Genomic DNA, 7,705 nt, shown 5'->3' with positions numbered 1-7,705 from the left:
ACTCCAAAAATGTCACATTATAGCGGTAAGACTGATCCCTTCGTCCATATGGACACCTTCAAGAAGGTCACCAACAACAAAGGATTCGATGACGCCACCCTGTGCCACTTGTTCAGCGAAACGCTGGACAATGAGGCAATGAACTGGTTCTTCGAGTGCCCACCGGGATCCATTGACTCATTCTAGGCGTTATCACACACTTTCCTTTCTCGGTTCATGCTACTGTCCGCCGGACACCACAATACAAGCCAGCTGTTCAACGTCAAGCAGGGTACGGAAGAAACACTAAAAGCATTCGTCAGAAGGTGGTGGGCGGCAGCATCTCAATGCCGTGATCTTGATAAAACAATGGCTTCGGCGGCTTTCAAGCAGGGACTCCTCAAGGGGCCATTCCTTTATCACCTCAACTACAATCATCCAAATGCGGTGTACGACCACCTCATGAGTGAAGCGTCATTCATGCCTAAGCAGAATTCATCACATATGGAGCAACCTCACCGCCACCAGCAACACCAACAAAATCAGCACAACCCTCCTCCAGTCATCAGGAGACCGCTAGCAAAACTCCCGCCACACCGCCAACTTACAAGAAGAGGGAGTGGCAACAGGGCCATTACCAGAACAAGCGGCAGAAGGACCAACACTACAAGGGAAACCGCCCATCCCATGGGGACAACCGCAACAAAGAAATGGAGTCATCTCAGCGGTATGCAGTATTTACAGTCCTCACAGCCTCGTATGAGGAAATATACAATCAGTGCAAGGATCAGATCTCAAAGCCACCCCCAGGAAGATACCCAAAAATGAGCAAACCAAGAAACACCGGCAAGTGGTGCAAATACCACGAGGACAGCGGTCACAATACCAACAGCTGCAATGCTCTCAAAACGGCCATTGAGACCTTGTACCGAGATGCCAAGATGGAGCAATTCAAGGTTCGCCAACCGCCACCTGTGATCTCCAACATCGAGCCCTTGGGCCGCATCAACACCGTCGACGACGGGGCTCTAATCACCAACATGTCTCACAGGGCAAGAAAGCGTTATGCACGAGCTAATCACCCAAAGGAAGTCTGCAACATCCGCTACGAAAGATCCGCAAAACTCCCAAAGTCTGGTTGGAAGCCCATTACCTTCTCAGAGGAGGAGGAACGTGGAGTACATCTGCCCCATGACGACCCGTTCTTGATCGACGCCATTCTCGACAAATGGTCAGTGGGAAGAATCCTGGTGGATAGCGGGTCCGCTGTCAATGTCATATTCAGCGGTTGTTACAACAACTTTAAGCGGAATAGAAAACTACTCCAAGATCATGAGCCACTACTTAGCTTCTCCGGTGACGTCACGCAACCGCTGGGTTCTGACTATATGTGGCTAGTTATCGGCACTAGTCCATATATGGCGGAGGTACATACAGAGTTCATAATTGTTGATTGTTTCAGCTCATATAACGCCATCATTGGCCGGCCAGCACTCAACAAGCTCAAATGCATCATCGCCGGGTACATGCTCCTCATGAAGTTCCCCACACCTAACGGCACAGGCTGTGTCAGGGGAAGTCAGCAGTTGGCACGAGAATGCTATTCAACTACTATAGCGCGATCAACCCGCCACCATGAGATCCTAGAGGTGGGCAGTCGGGCACCGCCACCAAATATCTTTGAGGATCCTAGGGATGACAAGAAGAAGTATGTAAAGAAGGAGCCAGTCAATCCAGAAACTTCATTACAGGTTGTCAGCATCTCTGACGAGCACCCTGAGTGGACAGTCCGCATAAGCGCTCAATTAGACCCAGAGGTGGCGGCGGAACTCATTCAATTCCTACGTGACAACGCTGCAGTCTTCGCCTGGTCATATGCAGACATGTCGGGTATCTCCCCTGAAATCATCACGCACAAGTTGAGCATCAAACCATCCTTCTATCCTATCAAACAGAAGCGGAGAGCTTTCGACGAAGAGAAATACCATGCAATAGGAGATGAAGTTGCCAAGCTCCAGGGTATTAGGTTCATCCGCCAAGTCACCTATCCTCAGTGGATTTCCAACCTGGTTATGGTCAAGAAGCCTAGCGGCAAGTGGCGTGTGTCGACTTCAAAAATCTTAACAAGGCATCACTACTAGAATTATAGCCCCAGACATCGGTCAAAAACCGATGAGAAACAAAAACCCAACCGATGTCTTTGTGGGTGATGAGAAAGATCCGGAAAATGCAGACATCGGTTTTTAGCCGATGTCTAATATTTGGGTAGACATCGGTTCCTTATAATAAACCGATGTAAAGAGGTTTAAATGATAACAAACTTGCATGCTTTACTATTGTTAAACCCACATTTTATTGTATTTAAAGCTTAAAGAAATATAGATTATATAACACAAGTTTGAGTTTTAACATCGTTATTGATTTAAGAACCGATGAGTAATACTGTTACAGACATCGGTTTTCATTTTGAAACTGATGTCTGGCACTCGGTAGTATATCGTTTCCGACAATGAACCGATGTGTGGATATGTTAGTAACATCGGTGTTCATTTCGGAACTGATGTCTAGCACTCGGTAGTATATCGTTTCTGACAATGAACCGATGTCTGGATAGTTTAGTAACATCGGTTTTCCTTTCGGAACTGATGTCTGGCACTCGGTAGTATATCGTTTCTGATAATGAACCGATGTCTGGATATTTTAGTAACATCGGTTTTCATTTCAGAACTGATGTCTGGCACTCGATAGTATATCGTTTTTAACAATGAACCGATGTCTGGATATATTAGTAACATCGATTTTCATTTTGGAACTGATGTATCTGTATTACTGGACATCAGTTTTTATGGCTAAAACTGATTTCAACTTTATATCTAAACATCACATTCTATAAAGAGGATTCTGTCCACAAAATAGAACTGTGATTATAAATTGCAAATTGGGGTATTATATCCGACATTCATCATCCTTAACAGTTTACAAAATGGGCAAAATAAAACCCCAATTCATGCACCTATATACTACAAGGCTAGCCTAGCAATTAGTATTCTTGTTTGTTCATAATTGCTACAAAAAAGTTAATTAAAAGCTACTCTAACTCAAAATCAAGAAACTGGTCAGAACCTACAGCAGAGTCTGTAAGTAGTCGGCCACTTCAATGCGGACCTCGTCAAGTTGTTGTTGGGTATACCCTTTCCGATCCTTTACCGCCCACTACAAATACATATAACAATGTATGTCAGATAACAACCTAAACTTTCAACCTAAACAGATAACAACCTACAAATACATATAACAAATACATTCTATCACTTTCAACCTAAACTTCTAACTAATACGATCAGATAACAAAAATAACCCACATAGCAAATCTACCCCCAGTTCAAATTCTCAACTTCTCAACCACAAGCAGGTTCCAAATGATTCAAAAGCTCACTAACGTTAATAATAAAATTCTCAGCAATCTACATAATTTCTTAATTCTATAAAGCATTACCAGCTATTCAATCCAAAACCCATGAACATCACCTATAAATTCTTACTAGCAATGGCACCTATAAATTCTATAAAGCATTAGCTTTGATGATATTGAAAATTGAAATCGCTTATTGCAGAAATTACATTGTTCTAGCAAGTAGATTGACATATGTGTAGCTAGACAAATGAAGAGGCAACTTTTAATGACATCACAAAAGAAATGATGAAGTGAAAATCTATTTTTTGGTACCGCATATGATATAGATGTTGCAACATCAATGATGACTATATATTTGGTTTGTCCTAGAAGACTCACCTTACAAACTGCGTTAGCCACCCTCTTGCTATTCCCAATTTTTCCAAAAGGATGAATTAGACCTTCGAAGCCTAGGATTAGTAGAGGCATACATAATCCATTACCAATGGTACTAAGTGTATCAACTGTTCATGATAAACAACAAAAGCAAGATTGTCATAAGTTCATGATAAACAGAGAACAAAATGTTCCGGAATTAAAAAAAAAATAGATTTGGGTTTTATTATAGGTCATTAAAATTTCTATCATACGTGTTGGTAGGCTTCCTTCACAATGTTACTTTTAGCAGAATTGGTATCACTATGACTATCTAAGTTTAAATAAATGATCCTGATGAAACTAATCATGAGCCAAGAGCAATAATACAAACTCCAACTATAAAGCATACAAATTCCAAATTCCATTCCAGAATTCCATTAAGAATCTAACATAAACCATTAAGAATCCAAATTCCCCAAGTAGCCAAAATATCCAAAAGATAGTCTTATTACATGTCAATTTGCTTGTTCACCAAAACGAAGCCGAAAGCTTCTTTAGACCATCTAACAACCTTAGTGAAAATGTTGTTTACAGTAGGTTTTGAGTGGCAGACCTAAAAGTAAATAGTTCTAAATTCAGTTAAAATTGACTTCAATTAAAACAACATATGGACAGCTTATCAAACATCCAACTCAAAACAAAAAATACAAAAGAAAACGATTCATAAAACTTACCAAGTAACAGCTGACGTCGAAGTACGTTATTGTCCAAGTTCTCTCTATATGCTAATATGTAATGCTGCAAAAGCAACACTTAAAATAAGCACTAAGCATTCACTCTCTTTAATTCCTAACACTTTAACATATATTTTCAAATACATTGACAAAGCATTCATTCAATCACAATTAATTAAACATCCAAACTGCAGATTTGATGGAAGATAACACTCATATACAGAAATTAAACATCACTTATCTACTATTGAATCACATATTCAAACTCCTTTCAAACTTTCTTGTTCTTTGTTTCCACTTGAGGTAAGAAAATATTGAAGTTCCTTTCAAAAAAAAATACTGAAGACTCTAGCAGCCAAACTACTTGAATTAAAGGACCAATCTAATAAATAAAGAAGAGCTCCCAAGAATTGTGCTAGTTATTAACATAAGCCCAGCCAAAAGCATTAGCAGGGTTCATGGAAGACCCTGTGTACCTACTTCCCACAATACCAATCCCACAGTAGCAACTTTAACCAACCATATTTGCAGAAAAAGATTCTTAGGACCTCTAAGCATAACCGAAAGCAGAGAAAAACAAATGGAATTATCTTTTTAGCAGAGAATATCCAACCTGGCCTCATCAAAATAAGACAGAAACACTAATCCTATTCTACCAAACTTTTTCTGGCAACTCATTCAATCAACTCAACCAATAACAACAAGAGGCCTTTGATCAATTCTATACAATAATCCAATAGACAATTATAACAGTTAACTACAAACATATTGGTATAAAAACAATTGGCCCAAACCTACCTTCAAACATCTGAATCTAGATATGAACAAAGAAATACCTGCTTACTATTCTTCAGAAGCAAAACTCTTTTCTTTGTCTCCAGTCCAAGTCCCCGCCCCTTCAATATGTACAACCTCTAGATTAAGCACACACTACATAATAAATAAATAAAACCATATTCAATCTATGAACAATTCAATGAAAAAATTTCACGTTTAAGAACCAAAATCACAACCAAAACTTTCACCCTTGTTAATGGTTGTGATTTGAATTTGGATTTCCTCACCTATACACGAACTGAAACGCTCTCACTCTTTTTCAACCTACAACCCACCCATCAGAAAATTGTTTACAGAGAAAACAAACAATCAGAGAAGATGATAAGCAGAAAAGAAGAAACTAAATCCAAATTCATAAAACAAACCCAAACCTTCCTCCGGAAGTTGACCACAATCTTGGATCTATCCTCTTCTTTTTCCTACCCAGCGACCTACGATCAATATCCAAAACATCACATCAAATCAAAAATTCAAAAGCTCTAGTCAGAATCCAACAGCTAATACAAAAAAAAAATACAAAAAATAAATAAATAATCCAAATACCAAGAAAGTTACTATCCAAAATTGACTGTCTTTGCTCTTATGTATTGATAGATGATACAGATCAAGGAAATCAATTAGTTCTTTTCCCTTGTAAATTACACAAATTTTCTGCAAGTAAGGGATCTAGGGTTCTACTTTAATTGTGTAAAGAAATAGATAGACTCGAATTTCAATGCTTCGAATAAGCAAGAAAGATGAAGCAGAGAGAGAGGAATCAGAGAGAGAGAGAGAGAGAGGTACCTATAAGAGGAGGGAGAGGGAGAAGCAAGGAATGAAATGGAAGGCGTGAGAGAAAATAGAGGTGAAGTCGGAGACGATCTCTTCGAGTGGTCGTTGCTCTGCTCTGAGCCGTCCAAACACGGCCTTGGAATCTTCGAACCCCAGAGTCCCCCGCTTCTTCATCTTTAGCTAAATTCCGAAGCTTCACACAGAGATAGAGAGAGATAGAGAGAGAGCTACAGACGACGAGCGGCGCAGAATTATCAGAGGGGGCCAAACTGGGTTTCACTTTTCAACGGGTTACTGCTCTACCCGTTGAAAGCTTTCCCAATGTTAGGCTAACAGAACTATAGTGAACTTCTATATACACATCAAATTCCAACGAATCTGAACACAACCGTACATTCAAAACCCAGACCCAAACCAAAATAAGCTTCGGAAATATAGGCACTCACCGGAGTTGGAGTATCAGTCTTGCAAATGGGCATCGTGGCCTTCATTTCTCCAAAGCAAAGAGACCTAAGTAAACCCAGTCAAATCAAACAAAGAACAATATCAGTGTCACTAACAATCACAAACAAGTGAATTCTTAGATCTTGAACAAAATCTTTCAGAGACTAAAAAGAAATAAAAATCAAGAGAGAGAGAGAGAGAGAGCAGGAAGAACCCGAAATCTGCAAACCCAGAAACAAAGAACAAAGTGTGGAGGCCATTTGGACTAGTTGGGGTTCGGATCTCAGAGCAAGGATGTGCTGTCGTTGGACAAGAAGCATCGGCTTGCGGCTGAAGAGAGCTTGCCGGCAGAGGCGATGGCGCCGGTGAGGGGACGGAGGAGGTTAATGAGGGAGAGACAGTAGCCACGGATCTCAAGCTCGAGGTCTGGAGAGGGAGGTTGGGTCAGAGAGCGAGGCCGGGAACTCAGGGTCAGAGAGCGAGGTCGGGGACTCTGGGTCAGATCGAAGGTGGCTCCAGTCAGCTTAGGTCGGAGAATGAAGTCGGGGACTTGGAGCACGTCAAGTTGGAGAAGGATGTCGGGAACTCAAGGCAAGTCAGCTTGGAGAACGATGAGGTCGGCAAGGTGAATGAGCTGCTGAGTCTCACAGTCATTAGCTAGCTAGGGTTCGAATGTTTGAGAGAAAGAGATAAAAAATAGTAAGTGTCGGGGGAATGAAATAATTGGTCCCCGCGTTTCTCAAAGTTTAAAAGTTAGTCCCTCCGCGTTTTTTAAAATTTTTCGAACGAAACTTTTCTCATCGGTTACGAAAGTAACCGATGTCTATAATAATCATAGAAATCGGTTTTTTCACAAACTGATGTTAGAACGATTTTTAACATCAGGTGCAATCCTGACCGATTTAATAGTGGCGATGTCTAATGACATTATTCTAGTAGTGCATGCCCAAAAGATAGTTTCCCACTACCCCGCATTGATCAACTGCTTGATGCAACTGCTGGACATGAGCTCCTCAGTATGATGGACGCTTTCTTCAGCTATAATCAGATCAAGATGCATCCCGGCGACCAGGAGTGACCTTCACCACCGACAAAGGCCTATATTGCTACAATGTTATGCCTTTCGGTCTGAAGAACGCAGGCGCAACCTATCAACGACTGATGAACG

At 40.8% G+C, this 7,705-nt stretch overlaps 1 long non-coding RNA gene across 1 annotated transcript; it reads right to left on the bottom strand.

Annotated features, from left to right (window-relative positions):
* Positions 1–3,071: 3,071 nt before the first annotated feature.
* LOC112166488 lies at positions 3,072–5,748 on the bottom strand. Its single transcript, XR_002923289.2, has 6 exons — positions 5,694–5,748; positions 5,550–5,586; positions 5,322–5,381; positions 4,486–4,549; positions 3,773–3,897; positions 3,072–3,192 (listed from the first exon to the last, which is right to left on the bottom strand). It is a non-coding gene; the product is annotated as an uncharacterized LOC112166488 (long non-coding RNA).
* Positions 5,749–7,705: the final 1,957 nt, after the last annotated feature.

This window comes from Rosa chinensis, chromosome 5, assembly GCF_002994745.2.
Source record: "Rosa chinensis cultivar Old Blush chromosome 5, RchiOBHm-V2, whole genome shotgun sequence".
Classification (NCBI taxonomy): Eukaryota; Viridiplantae; Streptophyta; class Magnoliopsida; order Rosales; family Rosaceae; genus Rosa; species Rosa chinensis.
Note: the sequence above shows the minus strand (reverse complement) of the source record. Positions and strands in the feature narration are given on the sequence as shown.